Source organism: Mus caroli, chromosome 8 (genome assembly GCF_900094665.2).
Source record: "Mus caroli chromosome 8, CAROLI_EIJ_v1.1, whole genome shotgun sequence".
In the NCBI taxonomy this organism is placed as follows: domain Eukaryota; kingdom Metazoa; phylum Chordata; class Mammalia; order Rodentia; family Muridae; genus Mus; species Mus caroli.
The window spans coordinates 79,528,262-79,536,814 of record NC_034577.1 but is presented as its reverse complement, the minus strand read 5'-3'; the positions used below and the strand labels follow the sequence as shown (position 1 = coordinate 79,536,814).

The 8,553-nt window shown below is 47.3% G+C and overlaps 1 pseudogene across 1 annotated transcript; it reads right to left on the bottom strand.

The window, feature by feature from the left end:
* Positions 1 to 5,375: 5,375 nt before the first annotated feature.
* LOC110300384 lies at positions 5,376 to 5,993 on the bottom strand (annotated as a pseudogene). Its single transcript, XR_002378563.1, has one exon. The product of XR_002378563.1 is annotated as a 60S ribosomal protein L17 pseudogene (transcript).
* Positions 5,994 to 8,553: the final 2,560 nt, after the last annotated feature.

Below are 8,553 nucleotides of genomic sequence, written 5' to 3'. Positions count from 1 at the left end.
TCCCCTCCCTCCCTCCCTCCCTTCTTTCCTTCCTTCTTTCCTCTCTTCCTTCTTTCCTCTCTTCCTTCCTTCTTTTCTCTCTTCCTCCCTTTCTTCTTTTCTTCATGTATTCTCTTTTCTCTCCCTTCCTTCTTTCCTCTGTATCTTCCTTCTTTTTTCCTTTCTCCTTCCTTCCTTCCTCCCTCCCTCCCTCTCTCCCTCCCTTCTTTCCTTCCTTCTTTTCTTTCTTCCTTCCTTCTTCCCTTCTTTCCACAGTGCTAGGGTATGCTACCCTTCACTGTCTAAAGCAGAATAACAGCCCTGCAGGTGTCTATGTCCTAATTCCTGAAGTCCGTGAGTATCCTATGAAAGGTGGCAGGGGACAGAGATTGCAGCTAAAATCAAGGTTGCTATGAGACAGCCTTAAGATAAAAAGGCACCCTTGGTGTCTTACACTGGGTGGGCTCAGTGTGGTCACCAGGGTCCTTTGAAGCAGAAGCAGGGGTTGGAGTGAGAGATTTGAAGATTTTGGCTTTGAAGAAGGAGGAAGGGGCCACAAAGCAAAAGATGGAAGTGGTCTTTTGAATTTGGAGAAGGCAGAGGAATGGATTTCTCATGAATGGAGACTTGGCAAAGCTTAGCAAAGGCCTGCTTCATACATCTGACCTCCACGATGGAGCATACATTTGTGCTGTTTTTGGAAGCTTATCTCTACAGCTAGAGAAAATAAATACAGTGCCGCTGGCCAAGCTGTCCTAGAACATGCATCTGCACCCAGGAGGACAGCTCAGGGCAGAGGGTCTCCAAGGAGCATCCGGCACACAGCCTGTCAGAGGAAGTGGCTCACATCCTACCCTCCTGTACTGCAGTGGGCTTAGGCTCTGTGATATTCCTTGAGCCAGGAGAGGGAAGCTTGAAGTCAGATGGAGCTGAGCGAACCAGCAGGCAGCAGTGGGTGAAAACCAAGAGGCTCTCCACCAGAGGAACTGACAGAGCCAGGCCTGGCTGCACAGGCTGCTGGGAACTTGGGCATGGTGGCTGAGAAAGCTGAGGACGAAACATGGCCGGGATGAGGTTCCGTGGAGCTCATCAGTGCTCGCAGGACAAGGAATCAGCTTCCTCCACTGTGGTCCAGATGTGCGTAGTTTCCTGACCCATAGTTGAGGGGCTGGAGAGATGGCTCAGCAGTTAAGAATACTTGCTGCTCTTCCAAAAGAGCCAGGTTCAATTCTGAGCACCATTTGTAATTTCTATCCAAGGGGGATCTGATGCTCTCATCTGGCTTCATCTGGGTACCAGGCACACATGTGATGAACAGCGAAACAAAGAAGCAAAACTCCCATCAAATCAAATAAATAAAAATAAAAACGAGCCTGGTGTGGTGGCACACACCTTTAATCCCAGCACTTGGGAGGCAGAGGCAGGCAGATTTCTGAGATCGAGGCCAGCCTGGTCTACAGAGTGAGTTCCAGGACAGCCAAGGCTATACAGAGAAACCCTGTCTCGAAAAACCCAAAATAAATAAATAAAATAAAATAAAAATAAAACGGCTTGCTGTGGTTGATCATGCTTTTTTTTTTTTTAAGATTTATTTATTTATTATATGTAAGTACACTGTAACTGTCTTCAGACACTCCAGAAGAGGGCGCCAGATCCCGCTGCAGATGGTAGTGAGCCACCATGTGGTTGCTGGGATTTGAACTCTGGATCTTCGGAAGAGCAGTCGGGTGCTCTTACCCACTGAGCCATCTCACCAGCCCTGATCATGCTTTTAATCTCAGCTCTTGGGAGACAGAGGCAGGTGGATTTCTGGGTTTGGGGTCATTCTGATATATAGAGGGAGTCCTAGGGCAGCCAGAGCTACATAGAGAAACCCTGTTTTAAAAACCCAAAGGAATAAATAAATAAATAAAGAATGAATGAATGAATGAATGAACGAATGAAACAATCAAAAGCATCAGCAAAGAATAGCAATGAGACCTGGGGCAAAGATGGGTTTAGAGGGGACCAGTGAGGAGAAAGGGGAGTTTCTGTCAGAACAAGTGAGGAGTAAGAAGGGGGAAAGAAAAAGGAAGGACTAGGAAGACAGTGGGGGTAAACAGTGGGGGGGGGGGGACAGATGACAACCAGCAGACCCCTGGGAAGGCCTCAACAGTAAGCTGCTACCACTAGAGAAGAGGAAAACCCGAGGAACCTGACCAGAGGACAGCAGTGAAGGTAGTGACGATGGATCAGGGCAGAAAGGGGAGACAGAAAAGTGAGGAGGGCAGAGAGGAGACTATCCTAGACAAGAAGGAAGCGGTGAGCGAGACCCTGAGCCAGGAGCTATGGAGGGCAGAGTTTACTTGGGAGGGGAGGAGCTGGAAGCAGGAATGTGGGGATGGGAAGCTAACAGAAAGGCTTGGGTGACTGAGACAGAGGCAGCAAACCGCAGGGAAAGTGAACAGTTGCCAGGGCAGAGAAAGAGCAAGAATGGGCCCAGCCTATCGGTGGGAAAAGGAGAGTAAGAGCAAAGAGGGTGGGGCAGATGGAAGGAGGGAGGGAGTGGCTGCTCAAGGCACTTCGGAGAGAGGTGACAGGTACAGTGGGCAGCATCAATGGTGAGAGCCACACGGAGAAGGAGGTGGCTCAGGCAGCAGAGAGCACTGGAGAAGAAGAACCCCAAACCGAGGCCCAAGAAGGGGCCTGTGAAGCTCCACCCCCTCAGGGGGAAGGCTGGAGCCCCCAAAGGCAGGAAGTCTGGCTCCAGTCACGTGAAGAGGACCACCAAGCCATGGCGAGGCCAAAGTACTGTATTTGGGTTTGCAGAGTCCATCAAAAACAGCAAGAAGATGCTTACACCGAGATGCCTGAGCATCTCCAGGAAACGAAGGGCAACTCTTTCTTGGAGAATGGTCCACCTCTAAAGGAACAGAGGAAAGAATTGGCCGAGACGGCTCCTGTAGATATCACCAGGAGCATCAACAAATCAGACTATGAGGACTCACTGCCTGGGACCTTTCAGAGAAGATGCAACCAACACTTCTGCCTGGGGGATCTATAGTAACGGGGAAGGGGAGTGGCCATGTCAGGCATACCCCAGCTATGTATCAGCAGCCTCGACGGTGAGCTGCTGAGCCCCACCTTTCCCTGGGATGAACCCCACCACGTGCAAAGCTTACACAGCACACTGCTTTGAGCCTGCAGGCTGTAGCAGCTTTCTGAGAAGAAAGCCTACAACCCTAGGGACCCACGGTGTTGGCTCGCTACTCAGTTTCCTTTATTTATTTATTTTTTCTTTCTATTTAAAGAGGTTAAGGCTCAGATTTTTTTTTTTTTTTTGAGAAAGAGCTGAGTGGGGTAAGACAGGCCTTTAATCCCAGCATTTAGGAGGCACAGCCAGGTGGATCTCTGTGTATTTGAGGCCAGCCTGGTTTACATAGCAAGCTCTAGGCCAGACAAGGCGACATGGTGAGACCCTGTGTCACAAGACAAAAAAGAAATTAAAAGGTAGAAAGGAAGAAAGAAAAAGATGTAACTGAACAGTCGCTAAAATATAGGAGTTTCTGTCCTCAGGTCGTTGGGATTATCACCTGCGGTCGCCCACCATCACACCACATGTGGTCAGCTTCCTGGAATATCTTTGCAGATAGATCACACCCTGGTGTGATTCATGTAGGTATGATTTTTTTTTTTTTAAAAAAGATGAGTTCATTTATTTTTATGTATATGTCTACTCTATTTTTATGCACACCAAAAGTGGGAATACAGATGCTTCTGCGCCCCCACGTGGGTGCTGGGAATTGAACCTGGGTCCTCTGGAAGAGCAGCCAGTGCTCTTAGCTGCCCATCCACCTTTCCAGCCCCCCTTTAATGGTTTATTTTTATTTTATGTGCATTGATATTTTTCTGACATGTATGTCTGTGTGAGGGTGTTCGGTCCCCTGGAACTGAAGTTAGAGACAGTTATGAACCAGCATGTGGGTACTAGGAATTGAAATTGGGTCCTCTGGAAAAGCAGCCAGTGCTCTTAAGAGCCATCTCTCTTAGTAGTTCAATCTGGTCTAGAACTTGCACTGTGGCCCAGATTTAGCCTTGGACTATATATATATATATCCTCTTTTTCCCCCTTCCCCTCCTTCTCTTTCTCTTCTCCCTTCTTCCTTCCCCCTCCCCTCCCCTTCTCCTCCTCCCCTTCTCCTCCTCCCCTCCCTCCTCCTCCTCTTTCTTCTCTAGCCCACTAATTCCAACTTGTGCTGACCATGTATATACTGATGTCTGTGGAGCCATTCATGGGATTGTGGTTGACTTCTCAGGGGCCTTAAAGAAAACCTCTCTGTCCCCTGGCTGCCATCAGCTGTCAGTAGCTCCTCAGTTAGGGGTGGGGCTCACAAGCCCATCCTACCTCCAGGCTGGAAGGTTGACTGGCTCAATCTTGCTCAGGTCTTGTGCAGGCAACCACAGCTGTGGTGAATCCAGTGGTCCAGAGATCCAGTATCTCACCCTGGTCCTGTCTAACCTCTGGCCTTTAAAATCTTTCTGTCTCCCCTCCAAGGATGCTCCCTGGGCCTTAGGACAAGAGAGTTGAACCGTTTTATGGCTAAATTCTCAGCGGACCCCTCTTCTCTGCACTTTGGCAGTTGTAAGTTTCTTCATGAACAGCTGCCCTTTGTACAAATGAACTCAGCTGAGGTCTGGAAGCTGTACTAGTAACTCCAAAGTAGTAGTTACAGTAGGGTTCACGTTTGAGTGAGAACGCACGTCATCTCTCGTTCTGGGCCTGAGCTACCTCGCTCATTATAATGTTTTCCAGTCCAGTCCCTTTATATGCACACTTTATTTTTCTTACGGCTGAACAAAATTCCATGTGATTGGGCCCCACATTTTCATGGCACACTCCCCAGTTGATGGACAACTAGGCTGCTCCCACGCCCTAGCTACCATGAGCAGAGTGGAAAGGCACATGGATGGATGAGCCTGTGTTCTGTAGCAGGAATTAGAGTCCTTTGAATGTGTGTTCTGGAGGGACATCGCTAGGTCACATGGTAGATCTATTTCTTAGAAGCGTCACCTATGGCGGCACCAGTCTGCATTCCCACCAAGGGTGCATGAAGGACCCGTTTCCCACAGCCTTGCCTGCGTTTGATGTCTTTTTTCTTTCCAAATCTTTCTTAGCCATTCTGACTGGAGTGCGATGAAATCTCAGAGTCATTTTAACTTACAATTCCCTGGTGGCTAAGGATGGCTAACACTATAAAATATTTCTTAGCCATTTGCTTTTCTTCTGAGGGCTTTGTTCAGCTTCATGGTCTATTTTTAACTGGGTCGGTTATTTTCTTGGTGTTTACTTTTCTGAGTTCTTTCTATATTCCACTCACTAATTTTTTTAAGGATTTATTTATTTATTTATTTTTAACTTTATCTGCATTTATTTTATGCTTAGTTTACTCCCATGCCATGAGTTTTTGTTTCTTCAGTATCTTCTGGGATATCTTTTTCTTCTGTGCTACCTCCTCTTCTGGCTTTGGAACGATCTGTTCCTTCTCAGTGAGGATCATCTCAATGTGGCAGGGGGAGCTCATGTATGGGTTAATCCGGCCATGAGCTCTGTAGGTTCGTCGGCGCATCTTAGGTGCCTTGTTCACCTGGATGTGTTCAATGACTAGAGAATCTACATCTAAAACCTTAAGTTCAGCGTTACTCTCTGCGTTTTTAAGCATGTGCAGCAAAAATTCAGCACTCTTTTTTGGCCGCCGACCCTGTGTCCAGCCCCACTGTTTGGCCTGGGCGCACCTACCGACTCCACCATTATACCACCGGAATGCCACACATTGCTTCTTTAAAGTGACATCCTTCAGATACTTGGTGGCTTTTCGGATATGCATACCCTTGATGGCCTGGGCAGTTTCCCGGGTGTTCTTAAAGTGAACACGAAGGTTTGACCCTCTTGATTTGCATGATTTTGTGGGGTTTTCTGGGTCAAGAGAGTAGCGAACCATCTTGGCAGGTGACCTCTGGCTGCTTACAGGAAGAGGAAGCGCCTTATTTATTTATTTAGTATACAGTGTTCTCCCTGCATGTATGCCTGCAGGCCAGAAGAGGGCATCAGATCTCATTATGGATGCTTGTAAGCCACTATGTGGTTGCTGGGAATTGAACTCAGGACCTTTGGAAGATGGCTTAACCTCTGAACCGTCTCTCTAGCTCTCCACCCCGCCCCCGCCCCCACACTCACTAATTCTTTATTAGTTGGCTGGCTGGCAAAGGTCTCTTTCTCCTCTGTAGGTACCTCTTCAGTTGATAAATCATTTTCTTTGTAGTCCTGAGGGTTTTTTTGTTTTGTTTTGTTTTTTAATTTTATAAAGTCCCATTTATTGATTATTGGTCCTGCTTCCTGTGTGACCAGGTCCTGTCCACAAAATCATTACTCAAGACACAGTTTCTATTCCTCTAAACGTAGATACCTGATTTTCCTGGCACCTTTCAGTAAAGATTCTTGTGTTCCCTGTGTTCTTTTCTCCTGTCTAAACCACCCCTTTTCCCCTTCCTCCCTCTCTGCTCCCACACTTTCCAACCTTCCTGGGGGAGAGCTACCTGGTACGTTTGGATAACTCAGTTGAATTTCTCCCCACCCTCATCTTCCTTGTCTTTGAACAGCAAGTGCTCCTGGGACAGAACTCCCCCCTCAGATGGGTAGCTAACCTGGCTGGATCGCAGATAGCTTGATCTATGATCCAGACCCTCTCTCCTTATCCAAAGGTTGGAGTAGGGTGGGGCTAGGGGCAGAAGATTTCAGGTGACTAGTTTCTACTCAAGAGTCCATTAGAATAAAAGATACCACTAGTCAGAAAAATCTGAGAGATTGTGAGCACTGTGCCAAGAAGAGGGGAAGACAAGATTTCATCTGTCTAGAAATTTTATATCTACAAATTTTATATATATGTATATGAACACATTTATTTGTTTTAAAGAATTACTTATTTTACATATAGGAGTTCACTTCACTGTCTTCAGACACACCAGAAGAGGACATCGGATCCCATTACAGATGGCCATAAGCCATGTGGTTGCTGGGAATTGAACTTAGGACCTCTGGAAGAACAGTCAGTGCTCTTAACCACTGAGCTATCTCTCCAACCCTTATTTATTGTTTTTAAAGCAAGATCTTGAATAAGACAGACTGGCCTTAAACTTTCTTTTTTCTTTTTGTTTGTTTGTTTATTTTGAGACACAGTTTCTCTGAATAGTCCTGGCTATCCTGGAACCCCTCCTGGAGACCAGGCTGGTTTTGAACTCAGAGATTCACCTGTGTGTGCCTCTCAAATACTGGGATTAAACACACACTCCACTACTACTGGCTGGCCTTAAACATTTCATATAGCTGCCTTCAATTCACAATCCTCCTGCTTCAGCCTCCAGGGTATTAGGACTACAGGTGCATGCTGCCCTGCCTGGCTCAGTGCTTCCTTTTTGGTTTTTCGAGACAGGGTTTCTCTGTATAGCCCTGGCTGTCCTGGAACTCACTCTGTAGACCAGATTGGCCTTGAACTCAGAAATCTGCCTGCCTCTGCTTCCCAAGTGCTGGGATTAAAGGCGTGTGCCACCACTGCCAGGCAGCTCAGTGCTTTTTGCTATAACTCACATCACAGTCCATGTCTTCAGGCACAGATTTCTTACAGCTAAGAAATACACAACTCAGAAGACCGGGCATTACTAGTAACTCATCAGTCATTGGGAACTGATCTAGTTGCTCATCACCTCATTTGAAATTGCCCCAGGAAGAGGTCACTCTGGTATCTAAGGTGACTGACCCAAGGGAATGTCATTTTTCACACTGTGTATCTCTCTGGGTCTTCAGGTATACAGCTTTCCTTATTACACGGCCCTTGTGTTATTCATCTGTGTACCCTCTGATAACTGTTCCTCCTTCTCATCTATGCCCAAATGTTTCTTCCTTAGGAAGGGACACGAAGCTCGGCCCTCTTCCAGACCAGGCTGTAGCCAGTGATACCACCTTAGGAGGCCGTTGTCCCTACGGCTCCTGCTCGGGTAGGATCAGAACTAGCTGGCTCTATGTACCACAGGCAGCACAGCTGCATTCAGCATCCACCCTACTTGCTAGTTGGCACAGGGCCAGCCTGCCCAATGAGGCCCTTTGAAATTCTGACCTGAAGCTCAGAGCCAGTTATGGTATCTCACTGAGGAACAGCCTATGACCACTGTACCAGCTAAGGTGAAAAAAATAAAAAAAAGTCAAGGTGATACAGGGAAAAAAGAAGGCTTGAGTACCATGCCTGGGCTATACCATGAGATACTGTCTCAAAATAACAAGGGCTGGGTATGTTGCCTGTGGGTACAGCACCTACTTGGCATGCTGTGGAAGTATATGGGTTCCATCTTCAGCACTGGAAAAAAAAAAAAAGGTGATGTATGACTGACAAGGTCCCTGGAGAGGAATGGGTCAGGACAGGCAAACTGCAATTGTCAAAAGTTAAGAGTAGCCGGGCGTGGTGGCGCACGCCTTTAATCCCAGCACTCAGGAGGCAGAGGCAGGCGGATTTCTGAGTTCGAGGCCAGCCTGGTCTACAAAGTGAG